General features: G+C 37.9%; 2 long non-coding RNA genes across 2 annotated transcripts; both read left to right on the forward strand.

Annotated features, from left to right (window-relative positions):
• Positions 1–16969: 16969 nt before the first annotated feature.
• LOC111949056 lies at positions 16970–18089 on the forward strand. Its single transcript, XR_002875080.1, has 3 exons — positions 16970–17005; positions 17398–17456; positions 18060–18089. It is a non-coding gene; the product is annotated as an uncharacterized LOC111949056 (long non-coding RNA).
• Positions 18090–18340: 251 nt separating this feature from the next.
• On the forward strand, positions 18341–21314 carry LOC111949055. The gene is made up of 4 exons (XR_002875079.1): positions 18341–18461; positions 18862–18995; positions 20656–20781; positions 21063–21314. It is a non-coding gene; the product is annotated as an uncharacterized LOC111949055 (long non-coding RNA).
• The last annotated feature ends 465 nt before the right edge of the window (positions 21315–21779 follow it).

Genomic DNA, 21779 nt, shown 5'->3' on the forward strand with positions numbered 1-21779 from the left:
GGGGTAGGGGACAGATGGTCCTAGGTCCCACCTTCCTTGTGAAATGCGTGTGTGTTTATGTTGGAGTGTATATTTTGAGGAGTGAAGGGTGTGTGTACTTAGGGAGTTTGAGCTTGGATGGATGAGTGTAGGGGCAGGGAATAGCGGTAAGGGTGGGGAAGCGAAACTAAAAATATAAAAACAAACCAATCCGTATCATGAGAACATGCAAAAAAGACGATTACACAGAAAAATTAGAAAAAAATAAATAGAACACTAAAGAAATTTGGAAAGTACTGAACAGTGTAATTAGGAAACACAAAGAGAAAACAAATTACCCATCCTCTTTAGTTGGTAAAAATGAGACATGCAACAATATTCAGTACATGACAAAGGAGTTTAATGAATATTTTGTAAAAAATAGGGCCAAAGTTAGCCGATGAAATAAAAATATCAGAAAAAGAAACTGTCGAACACTGCATAAAAAGAAATCTTAACTCGATCTATTTGAGACCCGTGGAAGCAAAAGAAGTTCTAAAAAGCGTCAACGAATTCAAAAACAAAACATCTACAGACTGTAACGGAATTAATATGATGGTGATAAAAAAAGGTAATTGATTCCAAGTTTTGACCCGCTAACCTTCATTTGCAATTTATCCATTTCAAACAGGAACATTTCCACAAAAAATGAAAACAGCCAAAGTAATTCCATGACACTGGCTGGAAAGTTTTGTAGAAAGTTTTCAGAAAAAACAGATCAACATCCATGGCAATTATGCAAACTAACTGAAGAAATTTGGACCGTTGTACAGGTAGGTCAGCTAAGACTGACTTGATGTACAGTAAGCCTCCCTCCCTAGTGGTCTCTTGATTATCTGCACCTCCGGTTACTTTGGATGTCAAAGTATGCTTCAGTCAAGAAGCCTTGAAGTTGCTAGTTGGGCTGGTTTATTTGCTGGTTTTTATTTTTCAAGCCTTTTAGTTTTTCCTCCAAAGTCCAGATGTTTTATCACTGTTATTTTACTGTATTTTCTGCACTATAGGGTGCAACAGATTATAAGGTGCACCGTCAATGAATGGTCTATTTTCAAACTTCAAACTTATGTCAATTTAATTGACTTAGTCTTTTCAACTTTTAATTTTAAAAAAAACATACAAATTTTTTCAAATTTAATCCACAATAACTAGCAGTCCCTGAATTTGAACATAAAAGAACAAAACAATAGGCTCATATAAACATGACTTCATATTACATATGCAGCTTATTTAACTACACAACAAATGAGTTAACAAACCCACAGCATGATGTGAGCAGAGTTCATCGTCCTTGACTCAATATTTTCCTTCCTTTTTTCGTATTCATAAATTCCTGGCATGAGCTCATGAACCTCAACCTTTGTTAATATGAATATATTGTGAGACATTTGCATAATCCACTTCATCATCCACTGCAGCACTCGGCAGTGACAAAGATAAGGAGGAATAACCACTGTTTCTCCTGGGAATGCTCCTCAGATAAACGGAGGAAAAGAGACCCGCTTTCTGCTCCTATTATGAGATTAAAAAAAAGAAGTGAAGGCTTTGCAAAGTTTCCACTTTCCATTGCATGTTCATTTTAGGGACATATGGCTATGGCATATAGTTATTTGCATGTTCTGTTTTCACATCTGGGACCAGCTGGATTTTTGCAGGTTATTTATGCAACCACAACAATTTTATTACCAGCCTCACTGAGACACTGAAATATGTTTCACACTGAAAGTGTTTTTCCTGCACTAAAATACAGAAAACCTCTAGCAAGCAGCAAGAGGAATCACAGGGTGACAAATGAGCAAACAGAGAGGGAACTACCCACTCCTCCTGAAAATCACTAATGAGGCCCTTTTTAGCCTCACCATGGATGGAAAAGCGTGTCTGCACCTGTGTGTTAATGTGTGTGCACAGATCTCTGAGTGCATTATTGTATTTGTGTCCTGTCTAAAGCACTGAAAAGCTTTCTTGAGTCCCCAAATCTTTCCAAATTGGCCTGTGGGATGACTCCACCAATGCTACTACATCAATCCCCACAGTGCATCATGGATTCCTGGTGCGTGTATGCATCTTCAAATGTGTGTGTGTTTAGACAATAGCAACACTTCCTTCCTGCCCTAATAGGCAGGGAGCCTTGGCCAATGTGGTCTGATTAGGCTACCCATTCAAGCTCTCTGGGATTTTTAATTGAGCTGCCTTGTGCAGCAAACTCCACCTCGCTGCCCACTCTGCTACACTTATCTCGCGACTACTGTAAGACTTATTGAGACACAATTACTGCCCTATAGGAGTCCTAGAGCAAGCCAATCACAGTCTGAGACTCCAGGTGAATGGCCACTCAGTAGAGAAAGAGACGGAAAGAATGAACAGTAGGGATGGGAGAATCAAAAGCTCTAATTGTCCACAGAAAGCTCTAAGAGAGCTCCTTTTTTTTTTGGGGGGGGGGGGGGGGGGGATAAAAATGTTTTTATTTCATGCCGCCTCATAATTAGGCCCCTGAGAGGGAAAAATAGAGCCAAAGGAGAGGAGAGAGCGGGGAGTTCAACAGGGAAAAGAGCCTGTAAGTACAAAAGACAAAGAATAATATGCAGAGGAGGAGAGTAGAAGAGGTTGAGGAGGGAGGGGAACTGAGAAAAGAAAAAGGGACAAATATATACTGAGGCGAAAATGCAAAGGGGCAGCAAGAAGAAAACACAACCAAGTCAAAAAACTTGACAGGACTTTCCTTTTTTTTTGCACTTGGTCTTTTTCTTTTTGGCTCTATAGGCCCATTTGGCGTGGGAAAAAGCCTGGCGCTGAATGATGCGTGCCAGTTGCAGAGAAAAGCCGAGGCAGTTGTTGTGTTTTGCAGGTCCGGCTCTTTGGCTCAAGAGCTGGAATATTCCTTGACTTGAGAAGCCTTTCTGCCAAAACTGTGGGAAGCAGCATGACAGTAACTGCACAAGTTTGGATTGAGGAGAAGCTGCAAAAAAAGGCAGAATTTGCAGACAGCTCTCCACTGTATGGGAACTTTTATTGCATTAATTCTGGAGAATAGTAAAGATATTGTTTCAAGCTGTGGCGTCTGGGGATTTAGAGGTGCAATTTTCACACACAAGGAATATGCGAGACAACTGATGTCTGTGACCAAATACGAGACATGATGTCAATCAGACCGGATGTCAATCTCATGAGAAACGCGGAACTTTTGAACAATTGTAACCCTTGTTCTATCCTAGGCACTTTAACATTGGGAGTTGGACCCACTAGACAGTGCTCTGAACCTTTTTTCTTCAATGATTTGTGATCTTCACTGGTGTCCATGGATTACATGAAATCTTTCCACCTTTATCCACCTTTGTCATGGTAGGGAGAACACGTCAATGGAAGGGGGGGTCATCTAAGATAGCACAAGGGTTAAATCTGTTATTTTCTTTTTAAAATTAGTTTATCATCAAACAGTGTGGCTTGTATGATCAAGTAGATCTTTTCATCCAGCTACTCATTGATCCACAGTTTGCCAAGGAACTGCAACAAAAACCTAAAATTAGAATGTTTTCAGTGATTAAAAACTATAAAAACAGCAAGTTACAAGAAAAATGAAAAAAATGTAACAATTACAAAATCTTTAATGTTAAAAAAACTGTGTTTTGATTATTTTTATTATTTTAAAAACTAATGATTTATTTGATTAATATTTTTGATTAATAATCCATACATTTAATTCAGAAATACCAAAAAGCCGAACTAACTATAAAGTTGCAGTAACTATACAAACGAGAACACAAGACAACCACTTTCTGAATTAATGAACATTTAATTAATTATTTCCAGTAAAATAACTTATTGTAAAACCCTGCCAATGATTTTGAAGTATGAAACCCTAACTGTCCAGAACAAAAAGATGCGTTTAAGTTTACAGCAGTTGTTTTTTATCTATATATTTACAGTTTTTATGCTGTTTAAAAATAAAGCAACTCAACCAACGTATTGTAACTTCATGATCGTGTTCTGATTAAGATCTGTTGACACTCAAGTTAAAGTTTTGTAGAGTACACACAAATGATGTACAATTATAATTGTTCTTCTATCTTGTAATAAGTCCAAGAGCTCTTGGGCACATGCCATCTTATGACCAGGAGAAATCTGGGGTTCTGTGTGTTGCCCAGGGAAACTCCAATACATGGGCAGGAAGGTAGGAACCAAACCTGCGTTCTTCTTATTGGAAGTTTAGTGCTCTACCTTTGCACCATGGCTGCTACACAGCTTTTATGTAAAGGTTAAAAAGAATCATAATAACAGAGGAGCGGCAGGGGTGGTAGTATGATGGTATGGAGATGCTTGGCCCCTTTAGAACCTGGACGACTTCTAATTAAGTTTTCTACCCGTACAAAGTCAATCCATACATTTAGTACTGGCTTTTGGGTTGTCCAAGCCTATGGATGGTTGTAAACAGGAGCAACCAGTTCAAGATGCATCTTCACCCTTTTACACCAAAGCTCTAGCTCTAATATTTACATTCTTTCGACTACCATAACTCTTCAACCAGTTAACAAAATTTCCAGTGAATTCTGAAGCAAAGAAAAGAAACATTGCTTTTTTATGCTAAGTTGCCCATATTCACCCATTAGGGCAGTTAGGACTAAGGCTTTAGTTTGACCTCTTAAAATTCTAGTGTGTCTGTTAGTTTATGAGGTAAAGTTTCAAGTTCTTACAGTGGGACTATAATCCCAAACAAACCAAACTCAAACTCTGATTAGGACTTATCAAACTAAATAATGGTAGATAGATCAAATGAATTTCACCATACATGTAATGTAACTCAATAGAACACACGTTTGTGTTCTATTGAGAACAGTGGAACAGTGAAACAATTCTGCAAGACTGTCTCCTGGAGAAAAAAAAAACACTTTGCAGTTGTTGCCTTCAGCAGAGGCACAATCAGTCATTAAGTTTTAGCCTTGGACATCATTATTTATTAACTTTTTTGATGGCATTATTTAATGAGGCAATAAAATCTTCCTTAGAACTAAAAAAGTGGGATGAGAAATCTTGTAAAATGTGACACAATGCGAAAGATCAGTCATAGTGTAAACCTAATACTTCAAACTAATTAATGAAGTATTTAGGGATGAATGGGTCAGACCTGCACAGCATTTTAAAGGGGAACTCTTACCACATCGAACTGGAAAACAAAGAGCAGTTTCACGAAAAGACCACCAAATCTGCTGTCTGTTCACTAATTGGTATCTTTGTTATTTTTGCAATATCTAACATCATCTGGGACAAAGTAAACATTGGAGGCAGTGGCAGACACTGCAGTTAAAATGATCAGGCAGTTCAACCCTTGTGTTTTCATGTTGGTTTTGATGGCAGCTCAGAGGAAAAGACGGCTCATTTCACTAAATAACCGTTTCCTGGATTCCTAATCTCCACATTTTTACTTAATGTGTTCAGTTAAAGGATCTGAGATGAGACGAAAGGACTTGAAAAGAGCAGTGAAGTGCGTTTAAGAAGAAGGAGATACTCATTTTTCTCTTTAAAAGCTAAGGCATGCTTGCCCTCACTAACACTTCACACACTGTCTATGTCCCCGTCGGTGTGTGTGAGCCTCTCAGTGTGACTGGACCCCCTTTGTTCAGTGACCCTGTTAAGCACAGGTTGAAGCATGTAGCCATTCCACTTTGGATCTGGACCATCGCGCGTCATACTGCTAAGTTGACTACGACCGGGCCTCTTCACTCAGACACAAGCCAACAAATGTTCATTCACCTGAGCAGGATTTTAGCTAATGTAACCAACCTGCAAGCCAGGGGAAAAGTCACACCATCCTTATTTCAACTTGTTTCAAACTGTTTTTGGTTCATCAGAGACAGTCAATAACCCAAAATGCAGCGTGCTGCAGAAAAATATGTGCCAATGAGACACAACCCGAGTGTAACAGTAAAAATTTGATTTTTGCTCGCCGCTGAAACAAACTATTAAAGTGTTTCAGTTTATAGTCCCACTCCGATCATCTTTTGATCAATTGTAAAAGCGTTCCCAGTCGTCTTTAATTATGATTCTGCTGTTTATAGCCAAAACAAAAAACCTGTGTTGTTTTCTGGGACACAGTTTCTGCAGAGCGGCAGTAGTTCATCAGAAATTCAGCTCTTTAGTTGTCGGCAGGTCTGTTGGCGCAGAGCAACTCCGTCCCCTCCTTCTGTCACCCAATCTTTTTCAAACGGCATCTTTTCATCTGCTCCTAATTCACAGCAATTTGAATAAATATTCAGAAATGCAATATTGAGCTTATTTTTAATCTTATCTTTTTCTTATCATCAGAAAAATTCTACAAGAAAATGTTAAAAACACAAAAACACAATTTTAAACGGAGTGGGTCTTTAAAGTGTTTACTAGTGGTTAGCTATTAAACTAGTGGTAGTGGTTAGTGCTCTTACCTCACAGCAAGTCCCGACTGGGGGACCTGAACCAGAACATCAATGGGGGACCTTTCTGTGTGGAGTTTGCATGTTCTCCCCGTGCATGCGTGGATTTTCTCCGGCTTCCTCCCACCGTCCAAAAACATATTTCATAGATAGGTTAATTGTTTAATCTAAATTGTCCCTAAGTGTGAATGTGAGAGTGTGATTATGGACATTCTACCCTGCGACAGACTAGCGACCTGTCCAGGGTGCCCCCTGCCTTCGCCCACAAGTGGCCGGGATAGGTTCCGGCAGCCCCATGACCCCGAAAGGAAAAAAACGAAAGAAGATGAATGAATGTTTAATTCCACCTAAAAAAGACAAAAGTGTAATCTAAACACACCCCTCCTAGCTTTGTAATCTGTCTTTTAAAAAAGACCACAAAAACGCATTAAATGTAATTTTTCACGCTCCTGTATTGTTGGAATACAATGCTAGTGGCTCAGTCTGAAGAGCAGTGAAATACACCTGAGTCAATATTCGTCCGACTGTACTTTGTATTCTTTTTCATAATCATTTTAAATTTTCTCCTGTTTAATCCAATTACTTGGGCCGTGGTGGGCGGGGCTAATCTTTGCAATTTGAAGTCTTCTGTTCACATTGATGTTTAAATTATTCTTTGACAGTACAGAACGGACGTTTTTTGTTGAAAAAAAACGTTTCTAAAGTACTTTTATTTGTGAAACAAATGCTTGAGCCTGTAAAATGGTTTGTTCTTTCTTTTCAATGAGTATTTAATTTTATTATATAATAATAGTTTAAAAAACTAAAGGTTCCTACTTCACGGATTTTGCCTATCACGGGTTCTTTTTGGAACATAACCCCCGCGAAAAACAAGGGTTTACTGTACAGTACTTTCACAACCATAAGGCGAAAGTCTTACATTTCTCTCCAAAATGTACAGAGCGGCCCTAATGTGTTGTTGTGTGACTTCGGTAAAGAGGACCTAGGAGAGAACGGCATGATGACGGTACGGAGAGAGACGTGAAAGAAGACCCACCCCCATAGTACAAAGGTGCAGATATGTGCATTATGCAGAATAACTTCGTTTTGGAAACCCTTGAAATGCAAAGAGACACGATTATGAGGCATAGTTTAAACTGCAAGCTATCAGCTACGCGGAGGAACACGGGAATAGAGCAGCTGCAGTTCGGTTAAATTAGATCTTCACAGATTCGGACTTCCTGCTTCAACAACTCTTCTGATAACCTTTCAAATGTGTCAGCAAGTATCTCTATCCTTTTGTATTAACACAGAGAGTGAACCACAAATGTATTTCTGAAGAAAAAAGATTGGTTTTATTGCCTTTTAATCAGAATTGTTCGCTTCAAGCTGTGAATGCAGACATGCAGCAGCCGGCTGCCAAGGGACCATCAACAAAGTGTAAACTCTGTGAAACACCATTCTGTAAAAATCAGTAAACTTTTAAAAAGCGAATACATGTCTATATATATATGAACTGGTAATGAAGATTCGTCAGCATAGTCATGCTGCATTATTATTATACTAAATTTTATTAGAAAGTCAATCTCTATTTTGTTGCATGTAGTTTTTTTAATTTAATAGAGATATGAATCATAACATATATACACAATAGCTCTGAAGATACTAAAGCTTCTGTCACCAAACCTCCTGTACTGACTAATTATGACCTTATTGTCCTACTGCTGTAATGGTTTCAGTTTTTTTGTTTTTGGTTCCTTTATTTCCTGTATAGGTTTGAGTTACTTCCTCTTTTATTTTGTAGTATTTCCTGTTTTGTTGTTGTTACAAGTTTTACCTTTCCCCATCAGTCCTGAGTGTTTCCACCTGTGTCTTGTTGCCTTGTATGTATTTAAGTCTTGTCTTTCTATTCCTCCTGTCCTGGTCCATATTCTGCTCTACCCCGGTTTTCGAGTATAATGAGTGTTTCGAGTTTTGGTTTACCTGCTTTAGCATTGGTTTTTGGTTTGTTTAGTTTTAATATTTAAAAGCCCTTGTTCCTGGAACTCCTGCCTCCTCTCCTCTCTGCGCCTGGGTGCTTCAACCTTCCCCCAACAACTGCAACAAAGATTATGTCATAAATTCCCGTTGTTTGTTTTAAGGAGTTTTTCATATTTAAATATTGATCAGATTTTGTCAAAAATCCTTAATAGCGTTGAAGATGCTGTAGTTACTGACAAAAACCTCCTGTAGTGACTAATCATGACCTTATTTTCCTACTTCAATAAAGATTATGTAAAAAGAATTCTAGCATCTTCAGAGCTATTGAATATATTTAACCAAATCTGATCCATTTGTAAATATGAAAAATTCCTAAAAATAAAGTGAAATATTGACATATTCTTTATTTTAGTATGACAATAAGGTCATTATTATTCTGTACAGAAGGTTTGGTGACAGTAGCTTCAGTATCTTCACAACTACTGATAACTTTAGTCATGATTCATTTCTATTAAAATTTGAAAAAGTATATGAAACAAGATAAAATAAAGATGGACTTTTCTACAAAATATTTATTGTAACACGAATATGCTGACGAGTCTTCAATACCAGTTCATATAAATATAGACATTTATTTATTTTTTTGGTGAGATTATTGATTTTTACACAGTGGTGTTTCACAGTTCACAGAGGTTGCACTTTGTTGACGGTCCCTGCTGCATTTCTGCATTCGCAGCTTGAAGTGAACAATTCTGATTAAAAGACAAAAAAACTATCTTTTTTCTTCAGAAATGCATTTGTGGTTCACTCTCTGTGTTAATACAAAAGGATAGAGATACTTGCTGACACATTTGAACGTTGATCAGAAGAGTTATTGAAGCAGGAAGTCTGAATCTGTGAAGATCTTTCTACTTATCGAACCTCAGCTGCCAGAGAATTTAAAATAATGAATCCATGGTACGCAAGTGAAGATGCTGGAAAACCAACTCCGACAAGACAAGAAGATGCAGCAGCAGCTGAGTTTCCACGGAAAAGGAGGTATCCTGTGTTGGAAGATCGACTCGAGGCTCAGCGCAGCAACTTCCAGCAGATTACAGTGAACAGCTGTCTAGGACTTTGATGGATTTTAAATGCTGATTGATAACTGAAAAGATAAAAAATAAATCACAACCAACTCAGTTTTGCGCTCGCTGCTTTTTTAAAACACACACCAGCATGCACGTTTCACCGGTATGTGTGTTAACGTTAAATACAGAAAAAACACTCAGAACTGAAACGGCGCATTTTAATCCAGTGCTGTTGTACTGTAAGGAGAGGAGGGGGTTATGGGAAATAACATGGCTTTAATTGTATGTGTGTGTGTGTGTGTCCGGCAGGTCAGTGTGTGGTGTGGCTCTTTGACTATCACAGTTAGAAATGTCGTCTCTTCGTGTCAAACTTGTTCACCCCCCCCCCCCCCCCCGTTAGAGGCATTCATAGAAAAAAAAAAAGCAGATGTAAATTTGATTAAAACATTAACCAACGACCCAAAACCAAGATAAGAAAGTGCAGCGGGTTTTTTTGTGCTGTAAGTTTTTCTCATGTGAAAATCACTGAATTTGTTACCGTTTTGATGCTTTTAATCCATGTTACAACCGCCGTTCCTTTTCTATTAAAGCCCCAAAATGAAAGTCCCGCCTCGCTGCTTGACATGCAAATTTTAGCTAATCAGATAAACCACAAAGGTTCCTGCCCCCAAGTTACAAACACACCCCTGAATACTGCCACAAAGTGATAAAAACGCCCCCTTAACACTGAGCGTAAATCCAGGTGAGTGCGCAAAGGAGAATTGACAGTGCGGAATCGCTGCTCAGTTACTCACTCAGTTCCTAAATACGCCCGCTTAGTTGTCTTTACGCCCTTTGACTTTATGGCAGAGATGTAATTCCATAATCCTGATCAGACTGTGGAACAAGCAAACAATGAAGCTCAGAGAAGAGAGTCTGTCTGCCATCTGCGGCCGTTTTTGCACTACATTTTCCCATGATGCATTGTGGTAAAGTGACAGCATCTCTGCGCTACAATGAGTCTTCCCTGTTAAATGTCTTATACCACAACAAACACATCAACCAGTTTTGAAATCTTCTTGATGAAATCAGAGGTCAACAGTTTAGTTCTCCTTCAAGGTTTGTGTTTCTTAACAGCCAAACATCCCAGAGTTTGGTCTAAGTCAGCTTTCTAACTGAAACACTTTTCTAATAACGTCTGGATTCTTTTAGATGTTAAACTTAAGAAGAAGTAATAACAACATTTAAGAAACAGGATGAAGGTGAAGTGGCCAACAGACACAATTAAACTAAATTCAAACAATTTAATCATCTAAAAAGAAAAAAAAACATTTTTGTTGAAGTTTTCAAAGACTTAATTTAACTTAACTTAACTTAAGACAAAAGAAAAACTAATAAAACTTCAACATGTTCACTTTTTGTGTAGCTACAGAAAACATAAATGTTAGTTTTTTTGGGTTTTTTTTCAAACTTTATTGTTCAGCTTTGTCATTCACAGTATCCTGTTACAGTATTGTTGGGCTCATATTTTTAGATATAGACCGGAAACAGAAACAAAAACAGAAAATTTTGTTATACATAAACAGGTAACAGGTAGAAAGTAGAATATAACTAAGAAATAAGCCAGAACAGACAACAAGAAAACCAAAACAAACAAAAAAAAATAAAAATAGGAAATAAAAATAAAATAAAAAAAACCTCCAACCCAACCCACCGTAGGCTCTAAAAAACAGATGAAGGAACACTAACAGAAACAGAAGAGATATGGTTGATAACAGTCTCAATTTCCCACATGCAATCCTCAAATGTCAAAAGTAAATGTTTTCACATATTCAATAAGGAGATGCCACGTCACCGAAAATTTTTGTTGAGTTGATTTTATCCTGTATCCGAGCTTCTCTAAAGGCAGGAAGGAAATTAACTCTTTTAACCATTGGGAAACCGACGGAGCTTTGTCAGATTTCCAGTGGAATAAAATCAATCTACGTGCGAGTAGAGTTGCAAATGCAATGGCATTTTCCTGAGATTTGTTTGCTTTATGTTGAGGTGTCATAATTCCAAAAATACCAATCCGAAAGTCAGGTGTCAGTTCTTTTCCATAGATATGGGACAGGACCTGAAATATATTTCCCCAGTAATTGTGTAGATTGGGGCAGGACCAAATCATGTGGCCCTCAGTAGCTGGTACATGTTTGCATCTCGGGCAGGCAGGATCGGCACCTGGAAAAATCTTTGCTAGCCTCTCTCCTGTATAATGGAGACGGTGAAGTATTTTGAATTGAATTAGACCAGGACGAATGCAGAGTGACGAACTGTGTATACGAGTCAGACAGGATTTCCACTCTTCTTCCGACACATTGACTCCAATATCTTTTTCCCATCTGGTTTTGGTTTTTATCCATTTAATAGGTTTCATATCCAGCAAAAGTTTGTAAATGTTTGAAATTCTTTTCTTGCCGAAAGGATCTAATTCTAAAAGGGTGTCCACTTCATTTTTAGGCGGTAAATAGGGAAATGAAGAGTACAGGGTCTTTGCAAAACTACGTATTTGTAAATATCTAAACATGTGTGAGGCAGATATGTTGTAATCCCTGGGGCCTGTTTCACAAAGGAGGTTCAACCAACTCTGAGGTCAAACCTGAACTCTGAGTTGGTCAATCGAGAGATTGACAACTCTGAGTTTTCAGTTTCAGAGCAGCTGATCCGCGTTAGATCAATCAACTCTGAGTGGACTGATTCGGAGGTGAGCGTGCGCACCGCGTCTATAAGAAGCCATTATCAATGGAGCGCAGATATCACGAGTCACCATGGCAACCGTGAAAACAAAGAGGTCTGCGTATTTTTCGGCAGCTGAACTTGACGTGCTGCTGCAGAGTTGCAGTGAATATGAGAACATATTCCAGAAGAAAAGCAACACCGCTGCATCTGCAAAACAGAGACAGTTAGCGTGGAAAACATAGCTGCTCAAGTTAATGCCTAAGTTTGCATTTAAATCATTGTTATAAATATTGACTGTAATAACTTTTTAAATAGCGTAAGGTGTGAAATAAAAAATGGTGATATTTAGGTGTACTTTTGAAGTGTTATTCCTGGTGTAAATGCATGAAATGCTGCATAGTGTACAGAACCAATCTGGGGAAAAATGCATTTAACGTCGGTAATGTTTAGAGGACTTTTTTGTTAACCTTCCCCTCTAGCAAACGTTGGTCATTTTAATATTAATACATGCAATTGTGTTTTTAAAAGTGAACTTTTGTCTACTGTTGAACCTTTCGCTGCGCAAAGACTTCCTTCTTTTCTCTCGTCTTTCCGACCGTGCGTGGTCAAAAGCGCAGGGGAGATTTCCTTCAGGGCTGAAGGGAATTCTCCTTCGGGGTTCACTTCCCGTTGGAAACCCTCAACCTCCAGAGCGGAATAAGAATGACTCCAAAACAGTTATTCTGGGAATGACACCTTCTCCGTCCTCCTCATCCGTGCTCACCCCACCCCCCCCCCCATCTGCACCTGCAATCGCCCCTCCCCTTGTCTCTCGTGGATTGCACCCCGCTCAGCACACACACGCTGCAACACTACCCCTGTATTGATCAAGTGGTATAGGTTTATATGGGATTAAGAAAGTAAGCAGTGCTAGAAAATTGTGTTTCCAAAAAGTAATTGTTACATTAATCTAATTCTATGTCCCTGATTTCATTTTCATGTAGATGCAATCCTGCAGGAATTAAAAGAAACATGGCAGCAGCTAAAAGTGAAGTATAAAAACATAATTCAATCAGGTCAAATGTGAGCATGTCATGGATGTAGGCTTTGTTGACAATATTTGACATATGAAACATCTACATAGCAAGACCTAATGTTGTTTTCATTTTGTATATGTAATTGACTGCAACGAAAAACGGTAACGCTCAAACAAAAACGTATGGGGAAATGACAAAACATCGAGTCGAGGTCTCAAAATCCTCGTACGACGTAAATGTAATTCTCTACGAATTAATGCAGCCTCCTCGTCTATTGGGTCCTCCAAAAAAGGACAAGCCATTCTTGTCACTTAGATCGCGTGACGGAAATGTGGGCAATGAAGGTTGAAGCGATATATAGTGCTTCGTCTTTAAAAAGGGGAGGGGACCGGCAAAAACTTCGAGTTTGGAGAATAAAACCTGCTCCCGACCAGGTTAGGTTCACAGCATAAGTAACCATGGATACTGACTCCGAGTAAAAGTTAACTCTCTTTCAGAAACGGGTTTGACTTACTCTGCTTTCTCTGGTTTGACAAACCTCCGATTCTGAAACGGAAAACCCAGGGTTTCCCTGATTTCCGGGTTTATGAACTCAGAGTTTACACTTAACCTCCTTTGTGAAACAGGCCCCTGATCAGACTATCAAATGCGCAGAAACCATTGTCTGAAAAAAGTTGATAGAAGAATTTTAAACCTTTGACATGCCAGCTTTTAAAGGCATTATCTGTGACAGAGGGCAGGAAGAATGGATTAGAGGAAATGGGGAAAAATTTGCTGGCTTGTTGAAGTGCAAAATGTTTCCCAAACTGGAACCATATCTGGATAGAAGCTCTGACAATCGGGTTCATGTTTTGTTGTGGTCGATTTTGAGATGATGAAGAAGTTAGCAGTGGTATTGGATTAGACATCAGTTCCATTTGTGCCCAAACTTCCCCTTCATTGGTCTCATATAGATGCTTCCAATGCAATAATTTGGTGATGTTTGCTGCCCAGTAATAGAGAATAAAATTTGGGAGTCCTAGCCCACCTGCGTCCTTTGGTACCTCCAAATAGGTCTTTTTCATTCTGGGATTTGACTTATTCCAAATAAATGCTGCTACCATTTGATCTAGGTTTCTGAAGATGGATTTAGTTATGAAAATAGGAATCATTTGAAAAGTATATAAGAATTTTGGTAAGACGGACATTTTAATAATATTTATCCTGCCTGCAAGTGAGGTTGGTAACCAGGACCATTTTTTTAAGTCTTGTGACGTCTGTTCTTTTTTTTTTTCAAATTTATTTTTTATTGAAAAAGCACAGGATAAATTGTACATTGTTTTGACGTGTTACAATGTTCATGCTTTCTCAGTTTTTTAATTGAAAAACAAAAAAAACAAAAACAAAATAATAATAAATAAAAAAGGAACATGTGAGGAAGCAGGGAGTTTCAAAACATAAATGATATGACATGATTTCAGATGAGATCTGATTTTACAGGCTTAACATATTCTGTCCATATAGACCAAGTAGCGTAAAAAACATCCAGCCGTATTTGTAAAGAGTGTGAGATTCTTTCCATTATATAAATTCTTTGTACAACATCAATCCAGTCTTCTATCGTTGGCTGTTCAGGTTTAAGCCATTTTCTGGTTATTGCTTTCTTACTGGCTGCCAGCAGAATGTAGAGCAGTTTCTTATTTTTGTCGTCTAGGCCATCAATTTTACTCAAAAACAGACTTTCAAAAGACAAGGGGAAAACAATAGAAAACACATTTTGCAGATGTTCATGTATGTCAGACCAATACTTCTTGATAACCACACAGTCCCAAAATATATGGAAGTGATTGGCTCCATTGTTACCACACCTCCAACATTTACTATTTCCTAGGTATTTTTTTTGAGAGGGTGTAGTGAAAAACCTCATTATGCTTTTGTGACGTCTGTTCTAACAAAGATTCAAAGTTTCGAGTTCGTAGTTCCCCCATTGTGCGGGCGATGTTTATTCCTAAGTATTTAAATGTATCTTTTTCTACTTTGAAGGGGAAAGCGGAAAAATCACTGTCAATATTATTAATGGGAAACAACAAGCTTTTGGTGTAATTCAATTTATATCCAGAAATTTGACCAAATTGATCTAGTACCTTGAGTAGTCTAGGTATTGATATATATGGATTAGAGATAGACAACAGCAAATCATCCGCATAGAGTGACACTTTATGTATAATATTCCCTCTGGAAATTCCGGCAATCTGGTTGTCCCCTCTGAGAGCTATGGCCAATGGTTCAATCGCTAAGTCAAAAGGAGACATAAGGAGACAGACTACAGCCCTGTCTGCAACCTCTTCCCAATTTGAAAAAATCTGATAGTAGGTTATTCGTGCGTACTGCTGCAATTGGAGAGAGATACATTATTTTAATCCATTTTTTGAATGAGGGACCAAATCTGAACTTTTCTAGGACCGTGGATAGGTACCTCCATTCGATACGATCGAAGGCCTTCTCTGCATCTAAGGAGACTATTGTTTCAGATTTTTGTGTCTGTTTTTGTGTATATAGAATGTTGAGCAGGCGTCGCATGTTGTAGAATGATTGTCTGCCGGGTAAAAAAACAGTTTGGTCAGAATGTATAACTTTTGGCAATATAGTACCTATTCTATTAGCCAGAATTTTTGTCAGGATCTTGTAGTCGCTATTTAATAGACTTACTCGTCTATAGGAGCTGCAATGTAGGCGGTCCTTACCCTCCTTATGCAGCACTGCTATTGTAGCCTGATTCATGGTCAGTGGTAGTTTCTCTAAACTAAATGCCTCTTGATATACTACTTTGAGTATTGGAGCCAATTTATCGATAAAAGTTTTATATAATTCAATGGGGAAACCATCAGGTCCCAGGGCCCTGTTATTCTGCATAGATTTAATTGCCTGTTTTATTTCATTTGATGTTATTTCTCTATCAATCTTTTCTCTATCTTCTGAGGATATTTGAGGTACACTGTCAGAAAAAAGGGTACGGTTGGGGTACGTTTGTGAACACTTAGGGTACAAATGGTGAATTTGTACCCTAAGTGAGTCATAATTACACCTTAGGGTACTCATATGTACCATTTAAGGATAAAAAAGGTACAAATATGTTTCCAACCATCAGAGGGCCCATATTTGGACCCTTTATTCCACAAACAAAGGTACAATCACTTGTGTGACAAAAGTAATAATGCAAAGTGTATGAAACGTCACCCAAAATCATTTAATACATTGTTGGTTATTTGGAAAAGATGCACAAAATAACCAAATATATTTAAGAGACCACACATCTTTTATGACTAGTTCTGAACAGTACACAAGCAAATTATATTTTATTGATTGTGCAGAGCATCAAGATAATAACTTTTAAACATGTATTAGTGTGAGCCTGTTTTTTTTTTTTTTACTTATATATAAGTAAAAATATACTTATATTTAATTTAGAGCAAAAGCACAATGTAGACAAAATTATTTGATGTTTTTTACCTTATATGGTGTACTTTAACTTGGCCTAAGTTCAATTTAAATTTCTAGTTTTTGAGCTGTTAATTTAAGGTATTTTTTTTCTTATCATGCATTCTAATAAAAAAGTAAATTTCTCTGTTACTACGTTACATTAAGTGTACATATTAGTACCTTTTAGCTTTTGTACCTACACAGGAAAAATGAGAGAGTACTTTTTTCGGAGTTACCATCAGTAATTTTTGTTTAAGTAGGAGTAAAAACGTAGAGGAAATATGTTGGAGTAAACCAGCGAGACCACGCCCACTCTACTTTCTTAAGTTTCGTTTCTTCCGCCATTTTGTTATCCCGCAGCGGCCGGAGGAAGATAGAGGCTGTGACTGAGGTAAGTCTGCTAATTGCTCAAAAATAAGTTGGAAACTTGTTTTAAGTGGGTTCGCTTATTTTATCTGTAAGGAATAACTTTTGTGTAGTGGAATGCTGCTATTCCACCGTGTATGTGCCTGTGAGGAGATTGCAAACTACGAGCAGGACCAGGAGTTTGCTAACGGTTAGCCTCAGCCGTTTGAAGTTCAGCTAAATGCAACCATTAAATAAATTAAGCTGTTGTTTTTATTGGTGTTGTACCGCGTTCCGTTAAATACATTGAAATATATACATTTTTTCACTAGATAATTCTGTCGCCGTTTTACCGATGTACGCTGGCGTTGATTGATGCACCGGTTGTTGTTGCCTACCCCCCCCCCCTTTTTTTTTTTTTCTTTCTGTCTTTCTTAGTAAGGAAGCCAGCTACTTTTGAAACGACCAGCTCCATAATTCCTACTGATATTTATCAGGTCCGTCGAATTCAATGCGTTAATCATTTTAATCTGTAATGTGTAGGAGTCCAAAAACGTTTTTTTTTTTTACACCGCAGTATGGCGGTTCTTCCCATTTATATGTCAGCCTGCCTTAGCTGCTGTGCGCGCGCAGCCACCATTTCTCGAATGCAAGACAGTGACAGACTGTTTAGGTTGTCATGATCGCTCATTGTTGGTCAAGCGAAGTTTACACTGTGTATTGTTGATTTTGATCATTCTCCTGCAGAGATTTTTTTTAAGTGGAGGTCCGTGATTCCAGATACTCGTCACGATTTCCCATACCAAAAACTCATCTATAAACCAGGAAAAAAAAAAAAAAATTTAAACGAACTTCCAAGAAATAAATCTGTAGGCCCTTAGAAGCCAGTGCATTGTCGTCAGTGTTTTTTTTTTAGCAGTTCTGCAAATTCTGCAACATTGCTGTGGCAGCTAGTGTGAACTGTATATTTGCCATTACTATTTTAAAATGTATTAATTCATTTGGAACAGGACTTCGATCTGAATAAATGCTGTGTTGGTACCTTTTGGTGTTGTAATGTTTTTTTCTTTTTTGTAATATATTATTATTTTTCCCACCAGGAAAGATGCAAGCTGTGCGTGAACATGTCGAACGCCAAAAAAAAAAAATGTTTTGAAGTTCAGCTGACCTACAAATCCTTTTGGGAATGCGGTGAGTGGAAACATCACAATTTCCAGCATTTTTCTTTACAGGAATCAGTCAACTTTGTGGGTAAACTGTCAGCTGTGATGCAAACAGATTTTTTTAATTGCTTTTTAATTTAAAGATAATTTCTGTGCTGTATTCTAAACATAATTCTGCTGTGTTCACAGCTGCCAAAAAGTTCAACATCCCAACCTTGGACTTGAAAGTCTTTGATGACTCAAAGACAGAAGTTGATGAGCAGGTTTTTGATCTCCTGTTGAAAAACCCAAACCTTGGTGTGTTTGAAATTTGTCTGGCCGAAGATACAAATCCAGAAGGTGAAGTTTTTCTTTTAAATTGTAGTTTATCTATTTTGTTTTGAATGGTTTTGGGTAAATTCCCCTTTGATGCCTGAATTTATTTCCAAGGGAAATAATCTGTGTTTTTGCTTTCAAGTACATGCTAAATTAAGAACATTTTTGAGCTGAAGAGTTTTGATTGTATATTTGCATCAATAGGAGTCTGAGGGTTAATGATTTATTTGACAGGATAGTGTGGGGAACAAAACACGGGCAAATAAGTATGAGTTTTATATCCTATTGCTGTCTTAGACAAGATAATAAATCTGCTAAACTGTTAAGTCGGTCAGTATTTAAAAATCTTTGTTTTTACTTTTTTGTTTTTGCTATCATACTAATTTAAATATTACAGCAACTCAAAGCTTTAATACTTTGACAGATCAGCCGAGTTGTCCTGCATAGAGCTGCAATACCAGTTCAAGTGGAGACACTGAAGTGGACTCAGATGACACCATAATGTTACAACACAGTCCTACAACAAGACGGAGAGTTGAAGACACCTCTCTGGCCAAAGTAAGTAAATAATCTTTTCAGTCATTTCAAGCATTCAAAGTCAGGCTGTCTTTCCAATTCAGTTTAGTTGTCAAACAGTGCAGTAAGGCAGATCATCCAAACTAGTTTAAAGTTTTCTAGGGAAACAGCAGATTGCACCGAGTGAGTAAGTCACAACACATTGAATACATTCTGGAATACTGTCCTCATCATACAAACATATAATTCTTCTGTATTTCCTTCAACAAAGATCTGCATAATTAACACGATATTGACTATACGGGCGACAGTGGCTCAGGTGGTTGAGCGGGTCGTCCAATGACCGAAGGGTTGGCGGTTCGATCCCCGCTCCCACCAGCCAAAAAATGTCGTTGTGTCCTTGGGCAAGACACTTCACCCTCCTTCACTTCACATTCCTTGTGTGAATGTGCATGAATGATCCCGGTGATGGTCAGAGGGGCCGTAGGCGCGAAATGGGAGCCATGTCTCTGTCAGTCTGCCCCAGGGCAGCTGTGGCTACAACCATAGCTTACCATCACCATGTATGAATGAGGAGTGAATGAATAATGGACACAATGTAAGCGCTTTGAGTGTCTTGAAAAGCGCAGATAAATCCAATCCATTATTATTATACAAAGACAGACATTGATTATGCAGTTTTTGAGGGGGAAAAATGTTTTCTGGGACATGGTTTCTGCAGTTCAATTGGAATTCACCTTCAAGTTCTCGACAGGACTGTTTTGCAGAGTTAACAGGCCTTAACTTCCCATCATGCCATTGTTTACGCTCCTGTTACCTTACAGTCCCTCACAACCCCCAAGCAACAGAATTGGCGTGCAATATTGGAGCTATCCAGCCTTCTAGATGTGAGCCAGATGCCAACTCAGACGAGAAGAATGAAGACAAGCGGAGCAGGGAGCTTGTGGCCTGCCAAATGTAGCTTGTACGTAACAACTACAAGCTTTCTCAAATTACATCTTTTCATCTGTTCCTGATTCATCCCAATTTGAGAAAATAAATATTCAGAAACACAGTTTTATTCTTAAATCTTATAACAATATGTCATCATAAAAATGCTACATTTTAAAAAATAACTTTCATTGGAGTGGGTCCCCCATTTTTAACTTGTCGCAGTATTTTTCTCATGATGGGCACGTTTAAAAGAACACGTTTGAAACTGCACATCTGAGAATTCACTCAAATTGGGATGAATCAGGAACAGACAAAATAAAGGCAGTTTGAGGAAGCTCTCTATTGTGACGCACCACATGAAATGAGGTGGGTCAGAGTCCCTCTGCTCTGCTCTATTCTGATGCGTCCACTTGCAGACAAACAGATCCATTAACATCTTCATCATACTTGTCTGAGCTTGATCTAAACTATGGCCGGAAAGCTTCAATATTGCTCAACATTTTGCTTTCACCACTAATGTTAGTTTTAGGTTGGAAGGACTGTAAGCTAGCGGGAGAGGGCGTAAACAAAGGGATGATCGGACATCAGCAGAGGGTAACTACTGTGTCAATAGCCCCGCCTACAACTCAGAAGTTAATTTCTGATCAACTCCAAACCACTCTGCACAAACTGTCTTTAAACATCATCTCAAAGTGCTTTAACCCCAGTAATCAGTGCTTGCAGTTGTATTTTTTATTATTAATATGGACTTTTAAATTTGATCCAATAGGTGGTTGCTGTCATTGGAGAGGATGCATCATCCGTTGAAGGTCATGTGAATGTCCTGCATATCCAGTACAGCAAAGTGCGAGAGGATATACTAAAGAAGTACCCTTTCTTGAAGACAACCTCAGGGGTCAGTGACATTTTAAATCAGTTCTCAGCTTAAAATACATTTTGAATGTCAATATGAGCTGAGACATCTGCTAAAATGATCATTAACAGCTTTAACTCAATTGTAAAAACATTGTAATTTTCTAAACTCATATATAAATATATAGTCATTCAAGCCAAGTAATATTTATACAATGAGATCACTAAAGGGAAATGGCAACAAAGAATATTAGACTGTTTTATGTCTTTTGTTTGTTTTAGTTAAAGTGAATGATTAATTTTCTAATTTTCTTCAATTTTCAGTTGTTTGATGTTGACCGAATGCATCCATCACCTGTCAGTTTAAGCCAGCGCTTCAAGGACGGCGTTTACCAGTATTGTGCCAAAGGTGCTTGAGCTTGTTCAAAGAAAAGCTCCATTGGCCAAAGTCTCCAAAGAATCAAGAGAAGAGAAGCTTGCAGAGGATCCACTAGGTATTGACATAAACGTAATCCTTGGTAATCTTTAGTGTGTTTTATAGTTCTTCTTTTTAGAATTCTTATCAATATTATCTTATCACATTTATGCATTTTATTATTTAAATTATGCATTTAAACTTGGTTCTGAGTTTACTTTTTTATTATCTATTTTTAGAAAATGTAGAATGCAGTAGAAAGATGTACTTAAAATGAGGTCTAGTGCTTCTTTTGTTAATGTCACAAGTTTTATTTCATGGTTTAAAAATGGTAACTGAAGTGCTATGTGCTGTTTACAATTGATCAAATGTTAAGGTTATAGTTACAATGAATGCAATGTGAACTGAAGGAAAAATATAGATTTTTCATTATTGTAAAATTGCTAATAATTGTAAATATATGCATCCTGTTGTGACACTGTACATACTGTGAAATGTCAGAATTGTAATTGTTTTGAATGTTTAATAAATGTGATAAACAGTATACTGGTCTTTTAATGTGCTGTATCTGGTACAAATTTGCCATCAAAGGGTACAAAAGGCTTGTCACTGGGGCAGTACCCTTA

This window comes from Oryzias latipes, chromosome 17 (assembly GCF_002234675.1).
Source record: "Oryzias latipes chromosome 17, ASM223467v1".
Classification (NCBI taxonomy): Eukaryota; Metazoa; Chordata; class Actinopteri; order Beloniformes; family Adrianichthyidae; genus Oryzias; species Oryzias latipes.